The sequence below is a fragment of the Coenobita brevimanus genome, unplaced genomic scaffold (genome assembly GCF_032717465.1).
Source record: "Coenobita brevimanus isolate Jiangsu-jjx unplaced genomic scaffold, ASM3271746v2 jjx.HiC_scaffold_2634, whole genome shotgun sequence".
Lineage (NCBI taxonomy): Eukaryota > Metazoa > Arthropoda > Malacostraca > Decapoda > Coenobitidae > Coenobita > Coenobita brevimanus.
In genome coordinates, this window is record NW_027643581.1 from 6,892 (window position 1) to 22,851 (window position 15,960).

The 15,960-nt window shown below is 42.5% G+C and overlaps 1 pseudogene; it reads left to right on the forward strand.

Moving 5' to 3' along the window:
- The first annotated feature begins 3,639 nt into the window (after window positions 1-3,639).
- Window positions 3,640-15,702, forward strand: LOC145389943 (uncharacterized; annotated as a pseudogene).
- The last annotated feature ends 258 nt before the right edge of the window (window positions 15,703-15,960 follow it).

A 15,960-nucleotide genomic window follows, 5' to 3' on the forward strand; every position in this document is an offset into this window, starting at 1 on the left:
ACTCCACCACACTGATTAATTCAAAATGATTTACTCTGCTTGAATGAGTATTATAACCTTCCAATAATACCATCACTCAATAGCACCTTGACATACTTCTCAAGCTCTCTAATCCTCAGGCTTTGCCTCTGAAGGTCACAACTATAAGGAAAAATAATCAGGGGAAAGATTTATGAAAAGTTGAGATCGAATGGGATACAAGGGTTTGAGAGTAAATACGGATTGAAACAAAAGTGATGATGTCTAGGGCTACTGGTGGTACTGTCAAATAAGAGGGAGAGTGGCCAGGTTCGGCTCATCACAAGGGTATGGGAAGTAACTTCATCTTGTGCAGTATTTGTAATAAGTGGATGCACAGATGTGGTGGTATTTGAGGTCGACTGCGAGATAATGCTGATTTGGTGTGTTTGGTGTGTAAGGGAGAGCATGTAAATTGTCAGGTATGAAACGATTGATCTTGCTGGGGATTTTTGAGTGTGTGGAAGAGTTTTGTCATTTGGGGGACATGTCATGTGCTGAACATGGGGCTGGAGAGCTAAGGCAAGGAGTGGCTGGAGGAAGTTCAGGGAGTTGTTACCTCTCCTGCCATTGACAGGGTTCTCCCTCCACACTAAAGGATCTCTGCATGCAGCATGAATTAGAAGCATATTGCTATATGGGAGCAAGACCTGAGCAGTAAAGGACAAAGAGGATTAATCCCCAAGCTAGACCTCATCAGATCATATAGCCCTGCTAGGGTTACAGGAGAGCGCTACCCCTCCCAGCACAGCAGCCACTAGGTATAATCGACCAGATGGTATATTGTGAACTGCCATTCTGCATATATTTGTCAAACATTATGGCTATATTAACTTAGATTCACTGTCATACCCACTGCAATTGAACAGGGTGTGGTAATCCAAAGGAAACCCACCTTTTAGACCCGCAGCAGCAAGGTGGCTACGAGGCCTCACTCATAGAGGTGTTTAACTGACCAGTTGGTACTCTGCAGGCTGAAAGAAATTAAATATATTACTTCCTCAAGTTTTTCTTTTATACCATATTACATGAAAAACAAAATGTGGCAGGTGTTAGGGATGAAATTCATGCATTACAGTACAGTCATGCCTACATAATACCCAATCCTCTAGCATGAAACTCACATAACACAGGAGGCAAAATTTTATTTCCAAATTTAGTCTATCTCTATCTATCTATTGCCAGACGCCACAATCCCGCAAGGGGTGGCCATTTGACTTTGAGTTATTTGTTTTACGGGGAGGGGCACTAACCCTCCACCGACCCACTTGTTGACACATAGGGGGCACGCATGGTTTGGTTATATGGTATAATAATAAGATTAACAAAGAAATCAGGTTAAGATTCTCTTGCACGTTATTTATGCACTTCGTGTCATTTGTGCAATTCATGTCAATAAATAATAATAATAATAATAATAATACGGTAATAATAATAATCCATCCATCCATCCATCATCCAATCCTACGCTGCCCCACTAGGAGCGCAGAAGCCCAGGGCTAGGCAGTTGGTCCTGACATTTAAGATGAATAATAATAATAATAATAATAATAATAATAATAATAATCCATCCATCATCCAATCTTATGTTGCCCCACAAATTCCTTGACGAGTCTGGCTAAAATGCTTGTTTACAATCAATTCTCCGCATCTTGATCCTATATCTCAGGTTACAGATAAAAAAAACAACAGCAGCAGCAAAAACAAATCCCATTTTACCCCTGAGGTGTGTAGGTGCCTAAGGTTAGGCTATCAGTACATTTAAAGGTAAATAAAAGACCTACTTCCCTTGGTGGCATTACACGACTGATAAACCTCAAATCACCGTTTGGGGACTGAACTTAACCACCAGACCACCACATGCCTAAACTCAGAAGTATAAATCAAAATTCCTCTTTTGCATTCTTCCTCTTCTGTCTTTCCTTCATTCTCTCCTCTTCCTTCTGCCTACAGGTGACTTTACACTCCCTCTTCTGTCTTTCATTCCTTCATTCTTTCCTCTTCCTTCTGCCTATGGGTGACTCTACACTGAGTGAAAAACCAAATGGTTTCCTGTACACCAGGATACCATTTACTACACTGGGTGGTAACCATACAACCAAATCATGTCACCTGGTGGTTTAGTGGGTAATTAAGGGGCTCCAATCGGACCTATGTAGGTTTAAATCCATGGGGTGGTTGGGGTTTACTGTTCACGTAATGCCACTCACAGGTGAGTGAGGCTGGTCACTCTCATCTTCAATGTCAGGACCAGCTTGCCCAGCCCCAGGTTCCCACGCTCCTCATGGGACGGCACAGGATTGGATGATGGATGGATGGATAAATTAAAATGTTTGGCTTGTGAGGTGCTGCCAGGATTCTAAGGGCTTAAATATATGATTCCTTGTGTGGAGTCTCACTGGGCATGCAGCTGGTAGTTATACACTTTCCTACTTTTTCCCTGTTCCTGGATGCTACCTCACCCCATCCTTAGGTGAAACAAAGGATCATAGTATACTTGAGAGTGTGAGGGTGTAAGCATGCCCCTAATCTCTGATTATTAAATGCAACATTGATGTTATCAGCCTGCATCCCATACTACTGAGAGCAATAAATAACAATACAGAGAAGTTAGATATGTTCAATCATCAACACATGCTTTAGTAACTGCCAATAAAAATGGGGTTTTGTCCACAACTTTGCACTCTCAGTTTTCATTATACAGTCCAAAAGGTAACGACGATGAAGAAAAGGACGAGGACTGTGAAATGAGGATGAGGAAGGTGACGACAAGGACAATGAGGACGAGGATGACGAGGGTGAGGACAAGGATATCAAGGAGAAGGATGTGGCTGAAGCTGCCACTTACAATGATAGTGGGTGACTGGAAACACCAATGAACTGACTGAAATTACCATAATCTGAACCACTGCAAGGAACATGGAAATTCTATAATTTATTCTAACAAAACTTACTTTTCTAGTCTGAAGTATCAGCCACTAACACAACACTTTTCAATTTTTCCTTTCACAAAGCTAGAGAGGGATGCCTTCACGTGATGGTACCAAAAAAACTGGGTGGCTCACTGCCTGGTTATACCAATGTCCTTCAATTACTTTCCAGTCCCATGCAAGGAGGATGGGGGACTGTAGAAGAATGGCAACTCCAACCTGCAGTCTACCAGAATCATTGATAAGTCCAAAGTCACAAACACAATGGTAATTCCTTGTATCCAATTGCAACAATATTATCTGAAGGAGGCCAGAGTAATGAACAAAAATTTTTCCCCTGATGGCAGCGGAGGCAGCAAATTTAGTCACAACATGAAAATGATAGACATTATAGGCAGAGGAAGCTGCCCATTTATTCTAACACCTTACTATGTGGTGAGGATTGACATGTTGCGGCAAGAGGCCCCAAATTATCGTTCATATGGTCATAACACGGCAAACTTGGGTCATGACATGGTGGGAACAGACACAACGTGGCCAGTGATCGTCACAGCACAGGTTGCATCAGCCTATGACGTATAGCTGTCATGTGTCTGCGTGGGGTGTCGTCACAGCCGACTGATCATTCCTACCCCAGTTGAGCCTACCCTCTCCCCACACTCTGGCTGCACTCATGCTCTGTGTGATCATTATGACCAGTAAGAGTCCTTACTGTGCAGTACTATTGATGTCACTAGTGAAGGTGTCACTCCAGTACCAAGATAAACTAACATATTAATACTTGTTCAGTGAAGGGGGTTAATAAATAGTGATTCCCTGGTTCCTTACACCTAGAGGGGCAGTCTGTGAACTCAGAGGGTGAGTGTGGGCATTATACAGCATGTGTCTGGGAGGATGGCAACTGTCACATGAAAGCCAACAGTGTGGCTGGATATCACACCACCTCAGACCCAACACCCACACCAGCAGGATTTCAGGTGAGATGGACTCCTCACACACACACACACACACACACACACACACACACACACACACACACACACACACACACTGTACCCATCTACAGTATATAACCTTTATTATATATTCTTACTGTCAAACTGAATGTTTTACTGACTTATCCGTATGTTATTTCCTGTCCTTATTGTCAGGCACAGTGTATGGCTGTCTTTATTTTTATTCCATGATTTCTGAAGCCACAAGTACTTTATTAATGTTTTTCTCTTGAACTCTTCTCAAATTGCACATGTTTTACATAATATTAATTTTAATCTCCATGTTGGCAGAATGAATATTAGGTAATACAGAAATGTGCATACAGTACTTCTTTCCATGCATGAACTTCCATTTTTTTTCTGCTAAAGAAGTAATCTCTCAGAAATGTTAGCAATACTGTAGATGTAAACGTAATACAGTAGATGTAAACATAAGCAGTTAGGTAGATTATTTTCTGGTCAGCAGGGCTGATAGGAGGTTAGTGAGGGATGTTAAAGTTATAGGAGGTGAGGAGTGTGTGCAGCAGCACAAACTATTGATTTGTGATATGGTGCTTAAAGAATGAGTGATGAAAAAGAGGACTTATGTACCTAGGAGGAAAATATGGAAGCTGAAAAACCAAGCAGTAAGGGATGCCTTCTATAGCGAGATGAGGAGAGTGGTGGCTGAACAGGGAGCTGTGGATAGAGGCGTTAATGAACAGTACAGTGCCCTCAAGAACAACCTCTTCAGAGTTACTGATGAAGTATGCGGTTGGACAAGAGGCCCACCAAGACATAAAGTAACTTGGTGGTGGGATGAGGGTGTAGAAGCTGCAGTTAAGGAGAAAAGAAAGCTTTTCCGGGAATGGAAGAAGGGTGGTAACAAGGAGGAATACTTGGCTGCCAAGCATAGGGCTAGAAGAGAGATATGCAGGGTGAAGTCTGAGTCACAAAGACTTGATAACCTAAATCATGAGGAAGGGAAAAATATGATATTTAAGGTGGCAAATCAGATGAAGAGGGATAATTGGGATATTATAGGTGAGCAGTGTGTGAAGAATGATGATCGAAGGGTTGTGGTGAACAGTGGGAATATTAAAGGTGCAGTTTCCTGTAAGCCAAGAAACCATTTACAACACTGGGTGGTAACCATATAACCAAACCATACGTGCTCCCTACGTGTCAAGTGGGTTGGTGGAAGGTTAGTGCCCCTCCCTGTAAAACAAATAACTCAGAGTCAAGTGGCCACCCCGTACGGGATTATGGCGTCTGGCAACAGATAGATAGATAGATAGAAGAGTCCTGCCCTGCCTCGGGACCCCACTCCACTTCCCTCTAGCAAGCCCACAACCTCTTCCATTCAAGGTAAGGAATCCTCCAGTGTTTATATGTACAGTAATCCCTCAATTAGCTTGATGTCCATTATCCAGACCCTGTGATCTGGCTATTCAAAACCAATAATCGTACATTTTCCATTTTATTCGGACAAAATGCTTGCATCCAGGTGGAAATTATGGCTGAGCAAACATTTTCCCCTGGCAGAGCCATTTCTTTTTCATGTAACTGCAAGGTATGTCCCTGTAGTGGTGATTGCTTGTCTGCTTGATGAGTCTGTTTGACCACGGTAATTGCTTGGCTGTAGTTTATAGGTCTCCTTTACCATATAAAGTAATGTAAAAAAAACAGAAATTAGTGCTGTACAATCTTTTTTTTTTTTTTTATGCGAGGAAGAAGGAACCAAAGGCCATGAGTCCCCAGTAACAGTTCCCTCCAAGAGGAAAACAAAATACAATAGAGAGCCAAATTCAAGATCCGATCATTTTGAGATGCCTGGACACACTGCGTTTGAAAGACTGGAGATCATAGGCAGCAGGAAATACAGACAGAGGGAAACAGTTCCAGAGCTGACCTGTTGCATAAATGAAAGACTGGGAGTAACGGTTAACTCTTGCATTAGAGAGTTGGACAGAAAAGGGATGAGAGTTTGCTGCCAGACGGGTGCTACGCGCCCGTCGTAGAGGTGGAGGAATGCAAGCAGACAGTTCAGAGGAGCAGTGACCATTAAAGTAGCGATAGAAAAGAGATAAAGATGCAACAGTGCGGCGAAGAGACAGAGGTTGAAGGGAGTCAGTAAGAGGAGGAGAGTTAATGAGACGAAAAGCCTTTGACTCCACCCTATTGAGAAGAGCTGTATGTGGGGAGCCTCCCCACACATGAGAGTTGTACTCCACACTGGGGCGGATAAAACCCCTGTATAGAGTCAACAATTGTGCAGGGGTAAAGAAAGAGCGGAGTCGGCTTAGCACACCCAATCTCTTGGAAGCAGATTTTACTATCTATCTATTGCCAGACGCCTCAATCCCGTTTGGGGTGGCCACAAACAAATCGCCTCCAAGTCGCCCTGTCCCCCGCTATTTCACTCCCCTGCTCCCAACTCACACCCCCCTCTCTCATATACCTCTCCACCCCATCCCTCCATCTCATCCTCGGCCTCCCCTTCCCTCTTTCCCCCTCCACCTCACTCACATACACTCTCTTCGTCAGTCTTTCACCCTCCATCCTCTCCACATGGCCAAACCACCTCAGTGTGTTCCTCATAACGCTTCCTATCACATCCATATCAACACCACAACGCTCCTTTATATCCTCATTCGTCAGCCTGTCTCTCCATGTGACTCCACAGGCTCCTCTTAAATAACTCATTTCCACTGCTCTCACTCTTGACTTGTGTCCTTCCAACAACGACCAAGCTTCACTTCCGTACGTTAGAGTTGGTATCACAATACTGTCATGTAGTAACTTTTTCACTTCCATGCTCACTTCCCTGTTTCTTATCACTGCTTTCAAAGAACCAGCAACCTTTCTTCCCTGCTGTACCCTCTCAAGCACTTCACCCTCCAAACCTCCATCCTTACTCATCACACTACCCAAGTACTTAAACGTACTCACATTTTCCAATTCCTCACCATCCAACCTCGCTGTACATTCACTGACTTCACCTCTCTCAAAGACCATCACTTTACTCTTCCCTACATTCACCTTTAGATTCCGTTTCTTACACACTCTCTCAAACTCATCCACCAAGCCTTGCAGCTCCCCTTCATCTTCACTCAACAACACAGTATCATCTGCAAACAACAGTACAGGGAGTTTCCAAACACTATCCTCTCTCACCAGGGCCACTCCAACATCCACTACCCTACCTTGTACCTCTTTTATTACCCCATCCATGTACAGATTGAACAAACATGGAGACATGACACATCCCTGTTTCAACCCAACTTTCAAAGAGAAAAATTCACTTAGTTCACCATCCACACGCACTGCAGCCTTCGCACCATCGTACATACTCTTCACAGCATTCAACAACTTCCCATCTACTCCATATATTCTTAACACTTTCCACAATCCTTGTCTATCCACCCTGTCATATCAATCAATCAATCAATCATTTCCTGTGGCACCCTCGGGGATGCATAGGGCCTCGATGAACTCACACCACCACATCCTATCTTGTGCTAACTCCTCAAGATCTCCCCAACACTCATCTCCAGCTTCCCGTCTCATTGTCCTCACCCACGTCTCTTTTGGCCTTCCTCTACCTCTCCTACCAAGTGCCACCCACCCTGGTGTACCTCGTACTATTCCCTGTCTCCTATACACATGTCCTAGCCACTTCCATCGTGAGAATCTAACATATTCATCGATCGGCTGCACTCCCGTTATTTCTCTAATTCTACTATTTGGTATCCTTTCCCACCACTTAACTCCTAATATTCTTCTAAGTGCTTTATTTTCAAACACCAAGAATTTATTTTCCATAGTCACTGTGCTGTACCAAGACTCGTGTCCATAAATTAAGATACTCCTAACCATTACCTTATAAAGTTTGATTTTTGTATGCACAGAAAAATTGTTATTATTCCAAATATTTTTAAGCATTCCCATTGCCTGAGTAGCCTTCTTTAACCTTTCCTCGAATTCAAAGTTCAAAGAACCATCCTTGGCTAAATAAGTACCTAAATATTTAAACCTATCAACTTGCTTTACAACCATACCTCCAATTACACATTCCTGCGCATTTTCCATATTCATATTGATTATTTCAGTTTTTCCACAATTAATAACCAAACCCACCTTGCGACCTTCACTCACCAAACAGTCCAACACTCTCTGCATCTCTTCTGGCCCATCACAAATCAAAACTATATCATCTGCATAATCTAAATCCAAAAGTTTCCTGTTCTCTCCCCAAAGTATACCTGCACCGGTTTCTGTTCCAACGCGTTTCATAATGTAATCAATGACCAATATAAATAGTAAAGGCGATAGAACACCACCTTGAATTACTCCGGACTTGACTTCAAACGAATCACTCAGACAACCATCAACCATCACTTTACAAAATGTGTCCTCATGCATGTTCATAATGACCCTCACAAACTCCTCTGGTATTCCATAATGTCTCATGATCTTCCCCATAGTCTCTCTCGAAACACTATCAAAAGCCTTTTCAAAATCAACAAAACAAAGACTTAACGGTACTCTCATTTCATTAACTTGCTGCATCAAATGCCTAACTATAAAGATCTGATCATTGCAACCACGTCCCTTTCTAAAACCAGCCTGTTCATCCCTCAGAATACCCTCAACCACCGGCTCCAACCTATTTAACAACACTCTACTGAAAACTTTCAAAGCTATCGGTGACAAAGAGATTCCCCTCCAATTACCACATTCACTCAGGTCTCCCTTCTTCGGAACTTTAACAATTACACCATTCTTCCAAACTGATGGTAGTAACCCCGTCACCCATATCTTATTGAATAGCTTGGTCAAGATCATTATTAATCTATCCCCTCCACTTTAAACATTTCCGGAAATAAACCATCCTCCCCTGGTGCCTTATTATTCTTTAACTGTTTTACTGCTTTCTCCACTTCTGCAAGCCTCAACTCTCCTGTTTCTATATTTAAATCTTCCTGAGCAGACAGTATATCCTCTTCTGGTGGTATTGGTCTATTAAGAACTGTCTCAAAATGCTCTTTCCATCTATTTTTAATATCTCCATCTTTGGTCAATAAATTTCCTTCCCTGTCTCTAACTGGTATTTCCTTGCGTTTACCTGCATTACCACTCAGTTCTCTAATCGATTCATATGCTATTCTTTGACTCTGTCCATCATTTTTGTTTATTAAGATTTCAGTCTCTGCAACCTTTTCATCCACACATCTTCTTTTATCTCTCCTAGCTAACCTTCTTACTTCTGAATTCAAACTCCAGTACGCAGCTCTTGCTAATTCAATCTCTCGTTCATCAACGCATTGCATCTCACTCCTCAATTTAGCCTCACCTCTCTTTTTTATCATATCCCACGTTTCCTCTGATATCCATTTCTTTCTCCTGAATCTATGTCTCCTTCCAATCGTACATTCAGCAGTCTCATGCAAAACTTTGTTCACATCCTCCCACATCTCATCTACACTTCTCTCCCCCTCTTCCAACGTTTCCAACACCAAAAACCTATTTCTGCATTCTAATCTGAATTCCTCCTTTTCTTCTCCTTCCCTTCTAAGCTTAACAATATCGCATCTACCAACACCAGATTTTTCCTTCTTCTGATTTTTAAGTTTAAACCTTATTTTTGCAATGCTGAGTTGATGGTCACTACCAATATCCGCTCCCCGTTTAACATGAACATCTAGCAGAGAACTTCTATGCCTCCTACTGATAGCGATGTGATCAATCTGATTTTTATATTTTCCCTGTCATATGCTTTCTCCAAATCCATGAAAGCCGCATACAACTTCTTTCCCTTCTCTAGAAACTTTTCCACTAAAGATCTGAGAATGAATATCTGATCTACACAACCTCTTCCCTTCCTAAAGCCTCCCTGTTCTTCTCCAACTAATTTCTCTGTTCTTTCTCTAACTCTGTCAATAAGTATCCTACCATACACTTTTCCTATTATACTAAGAAGACAAATGCAGATTTTACAAGAGATGTAATATGATCTTTCCAAGATAAGTCCCGAGTAAATGAAACCCCAAGCATGTTCAAGGATGATGCAGGATTAAGCTGAATATTATTAAACATTAGTGGGTATACCTGTGGAAGATTTTGTCGGGTTGATAGGTGTAAGAACTGAGTCTTATATGCATTAAAAACAACCATATTATTTTTACCCCAGTCAGAGATACGAGCCAAGTCAGACATTAGGTGTGCCATAGCCTCATCCCTTGTTTGTTGAAGTAACTGTTGAGATGGGCGTTGCGGGAACTGAATGGAAAGGTGAAGGGTGGAGTCATCAGCGTATGAGTGGATAGGGTTAGATGTGCAGCTTAGAAGATCATTGATGAATAAAAGGAAGAGAGTTGGTGATAGGACAGAGCCCTGAGGAACACCATTGCTGACAGACCTAGGAGAAGAACGATGGCCGTCTACAACAGCGGCTATAGAACGACCAGAAAGGAAGCTAGCGATGAAGGCACAGATAGAAGGATAGAAACCGTAGGAGGGCAGTTTGGAAATTAAAGATTTATGCCAGACTCGATCGAAAGCCTTTGAGATGTCAAGTGCAATGGCAAAGCTTTCGCCAAAGTCCCGAAAGGAGGATGACCAGGAGTCTGAAAGGTAGGTGAGAAGATCGCCAGTGGAGCGTCCCTGACAGAACCCGTACTGACGATCGGAAAGAAGGTAGTGATAGGAAAGATGCCTTAAAATTTTTCTATTGAGAATTGACTCGAAAACTTTTGATATACAGGACGTTAAAGCAATTGGACGATAGTTGGAGGGTTGGGAGTGGTCACCCTTCTTTGGGACTGGCTGAATGAGAGCAAACTTCCAGCAAGAAGGAAAGGTACAAGTTGACAGACAAAGGCGAAAGAGTTTGCCTAGGCAGGGTGTAAGCACAGAAGCACAGTTCTTGAGAACAACAGGAGGGTACTGCTGTGGCCTTTTCCAATAGCTCTCAAAGTTAGGGTATGTATGAAGGGGGGCCAGGGGAGAAGTCCATTATCCAGAAGGATCCACTATCCAGACATGCCGTTGGCTCTATTACATCAGATAACCGAGGGATTACTGTAGTGATGTCTTTATTAAGTATGTAAATGTCTTGGGGAAAAAAAAGAATGAAAATCGCCCCAAATGGAGAACTTGGGGCTGGCTTAGGTAACATGAAACCCTTTAACATGTAAACATATGGCCTGATAAGGTGGAATTCTCATAAAGCAGGAGTTTCAGGGTACAGTACTGTATATCCGCATTATGTGAGTGCTGGCTGTATATGCAAATGGACTATATTTCCTCACTAGATTTGTTAATTTCTATCTACCTACCTACCAGCAGGCAAGGGTTAATACAGTATAGTATATAGCTGAAACCACAACTGCAATTACAGTACTCTGTATTCTGAAGCATTGTTTGTCTCATCATTTGCTGACATTTTTCTTACAGTATAAGCCATTTCTGTCACAAATGCCCCCTGGGGACATTGATGAATCCCCCTGGGGGCATCAATGACTCCCCTTGAGGATTAAATAATCCAAGGAAGGAAGGAGTTAATTGCAACTGAAATCTCATAGAAGAAAAAAAATCAACAAATGGTGAGATATAAACAGAAAATACCTCAAAATACAGTGCTTGAATTCCAGACGTGGTTTCTGCTAAATACTCACATTTACCGTTCTGACTGGGGCAGCTGCTGACCTGGAAACGTACCCCTCAACAGCTAGATATCATGATCCCACCAGGGTGACCACAAGCAATTCACCTCCATGTCACCGTCTCCTCTGCTATCAGGCACTGGAATGAATATTTTCTTTTTAATACCTTCAGTCTTCACTAGTTTAACTCACAGAGCAGGGATTTTTTTTTTTTTTTCATGCCATCTCATGATTATATTTAGCTTTGTATAGACTTCTGGAAGTGTAGGGGTTAGGCACAGCCTCACTGAACTCCTGCAATAGCAGAGACTTTGCATAAGTTGAATAAAATTGCCTTCTGGCACTATGAATAAACTGAAAAGGGCATCACCGGGATTGCAAGAGTTAAAGGGACTCACGGAGTTTATATCCCCGATGTAAACAAACTACCCATTACAGTTTTTACACACATCCCCTCATTTTTTCCAGCCAATTAACCTACTATGCCTGCCCATGTACAGGATCACATTCGACCTTAAAACCTAAACAGATGGTGTGAATATCAGGGGATTTAAGTAGCACTGCTTACTCCAGTTTAAAGGGACATCTTGGTCACCTGGAGATACACACCGCCGTATATCATCCTTATAGCTAATAATTACAACTTACATCAGCCGACTACACCTCTCGATAATGACAGCAAACACTGATAAACACATGGGCATAAGAATTACCATAATATTATAGAAGTAGACTAACACCGTAAAGAATAAATTCTTCACTCACCTCCAGCTTCTCTCAACGTTGCTCCCACAATGCAACAGTGACGTCACACTGCAAATAAAACATTTACTTATTAAATTTTAAGAAGAAAATTTCGTGAATATATTATCAGGCTTTTAAACATTAATTTTCGTGCAAACTGAATAGAGAGGTAAGTAAAGTGTTTCTTGTTAAATTAAAGATAACCCCATGAATCAGTGGCATCATCATCTCTCTCTCTGAAATTCCATACAGAGTACCAGAGTAGGATCACTATTTACTGTCCTGCCGATATATCTCTACAGTTTTACAAGGGGATTTAAAAATAAACGGCCTGGTGGTGGTGGCAGGGGATAAAATTTTGCAGATATCAGTCTCTAATCTGCTGCCATTCCCTACAGAACCTGAGCATAATAGACGAGAAATTAGCCCAGGTTGATGCAGCAATTCTTAACTCAAAATTGCCCCAAGAACAACTTTCTGAAGTTTGTCAAACATTTCATGCAACACCCTGTATGGGAAATTTGGATAAAATATTGGTGATATAATTCTCTAACTGTGTGCCATTCCCAACAGAATCTGAGCAGTCTAATGAGTCCACGCTTTGAAGGTTGGGTTGAAACAGGGATGTGTCATGTCTCCATGGTTGTTCAATCTGTACATGGATGGGGTAATAAAAGAGGTACAAGGTAGGGTAGTGGATGTTGGAGTGGCCCTGGTGAGAGAGGGTAGTGTTTGGAAACTCCCTGTACTGTTGTTTGCAAATGATACTGTGTTGTTAAGTGAAGACGAAGGAGAGCTGCAAGGCTTGGTGGGTGAGTTTGCTTTAGCATCGTGTTCTTCAACGTCTAACAAACAAACAAGACAGGGCCACCTAAGAAGGGGCGCTGGAGAGGGACGCCTGCACGTGGTGGCACGGACACAACCAGAAGACTCCACAGCCTGGGTATACAAAAGTTCCCTCGCTCCTTCCCTAGCCCAGAAAAGGAGGATGGTGGTGGACTGCAGGGGAAGGGCAACGCAGTCTGCAGTCCACCGAGTTTATGCCCCAATAAGCCTGAGGTGAAAACAACAGCTAGAAAAGACGGTAATTCTGTGTGGTGTGTGTGTCTGTGTAACCTGCCCTTCATTCACCCCCTCCCCCTTTCCCTTCCCTCTCCCCTTCCCCTTCCCCCCCTTCCCCTTCCACCCCACCACATCTCTTGGTCTCTAGTTTCTTTTCTCCATTTCCTCTTTCTCTCTTTCTTCTTCCTCCTCCATCTTCTTCTCCTTCCTCCCCCTCTTCCACTCTCCCTTTCTTCCTCCTTCACCCCCTCTCTCTTCCTCTTTTTCTCTCCCACCCTACTTGTCCCCCCCTCCTTCTCTCTTCCCCTCCTCCCTCCTCTCTTTCCTCTACCATCTCTCTTTTCACTTCTCTCTCTCCCTTCTTCCTCCTGCCTCCCTCTCTTCTCTTCCCCTCTCGACTGACACTGTCTTCCTGTGTCTGTCAGTCTCACTCTACATATATATAAACACGTACATACATATACAAACTTTCACACACACACACACACACACACACACACTGATACATACAAACAGATAGATATACAGACAGGTAAGTAGATACAAAGTTGGCTGTACTGTAGATAGGTAGATATATAGACAGACAGACAGACAGACAGCCAATTAGACTGATCAATATGGCTAGAGAAACACACAGGGACAGTTGAATATAAGACACAGACAGACCAAAGGAATTGATGTCCCTGGCAGCAACAACCCTTCTCCCTTTAGTTCTTATTCACTCCATTCACTTTAGACTCTTTCTCCTCCCTTTTCTCCATTATTTCCTCCCTTCTCTCTTTCCCTCACCTTGTCCCCTGCTTACCCCTTTCGTTCGTTTTCCCTTTTTCACCTGTTCCCTCTTCCCTCTTAGTCTCCTGTTCCCTCTTTGTCTTTCCTTTGCCCTCCATATCTTTGTCCCTCCTCTTTATTCCTTCTCTCTCTCTCTTTACCTTCCCTTCTCCCTCCCTCTTTACCTTCCCTTCTCTCCTGTACCCTTCTCCCTTGAATCCTCATCTCTCTTTTAGCCTCTCTTACTTTCCTTCTTCCCCTGCTTCCCTCTTTCCAATATTATTAAAAAAAACACAGTAAAGGATGCATGACATTTATTAGAATCATATTAACACTGTCATGAAGAGATACTGGACATGCAGACAAAAAGTGGATTCACATCAAAGGATATTATCATATTCTCCATTATTATGTGTACAGTTGGGGATAAGAATATAGCTGACACTATTACAAAACAACTCTGGTAGATGGATGGTGACTATCAACCCTGGGAGATACTATCATGAGTGAAATGAGGCTACACACTTGGTAACTAGTCACAGTCATCACTCTTAGGCAGAGAACACACAGCCATAAGTAGTCACTCGGTAATTTTTTTCTTAATAGCTTCCAGCAACTGTTGGGAGGTAACCAGCTAGGTTGGCACTTGTTTAGCTTCCAGTCCTTAGAAAACATTGGCTGTACCATGGCTCACCCCAATACTGGGAAGTGCCCCTTTCAGATTATGTAAACAGTATAGCTGAATCAGAAAATACCAACATTTGACCTCTCAGATGATGATAACCCCCCTGTACATTATCTTTGAAAGTTGTCACCCTCAAATTCACACCAAAAACAACAATTTTACTGTTTTAATAATACTTAAGTTTCTTTTTCAAGTCCTTCTAGTGAACAAAAAGCTGCAGCAGTAGTACTAGTATGTAGATATGGCTACTGGCATTACAAGATCACATTCTAGGATAACACTCTGTAGTGTGGACTATGTGAGAAGGCAGAATTTTCACAAGGGGTTCTTCTGACAGGAAGAGATGTCATACAGAACATGCTGTATTTGCTGCCACCTAAGCCAGCTGGTCAAGCTTATCGCTCCAAAGATGAAGCAGCTCAGCTGCTTGCAGAACTTATTCAGGAACACTGGCTCTTTTGCAACCTCTACACCATCCACACCAGACACATAAACACATTCTGAAGCTCTATGGAGACTTTGTGACTCTAGTTCAGACATGGAAACAGAGACAAAACCACAGTTTTGTCAAGAGGGCAGACACTTTCAACAATCATGCACAAGAGGTCTTTGATATCTTCTGCCAGGACCCTATAATATGCCAGAAGCTGGAACAGAAATATGGGGTGAGAATGACTGACATGGAGTGGGACTTTCTACAAGATCAGAGAACCCAGAGAAAGATGTACTGTGAAGACTTCATTGATCGTAAATGGATGAAAACAATGGAACGCAGACAAAAGGACTTGCAGGCCCTTGACAGAATGAGACAAGATGTAGAAAGAGTTGAGCAAGCCAATTGCCTCGTTTGACTTTAGTAAACAGTCAGACTCAGAGGAAGATCACCAGAGTATGGATACAGATGGAGGTGGAACTTTCCCTTCCAGTGATGAAGGTATCAGTATGGGTGACAGTGACTCAAAAAGGCGCCACTTGTTCTCCACAGCTCTCAGCTAAGTGATGTGCTGCCGCAAAAATACCAGTATATCCGTGAGACCATAAGGAAAGTGTGACCATAGTATTAGGAGTTGATAAACTGAAGAGCTGCTACCACATGTGTGATGCACAGG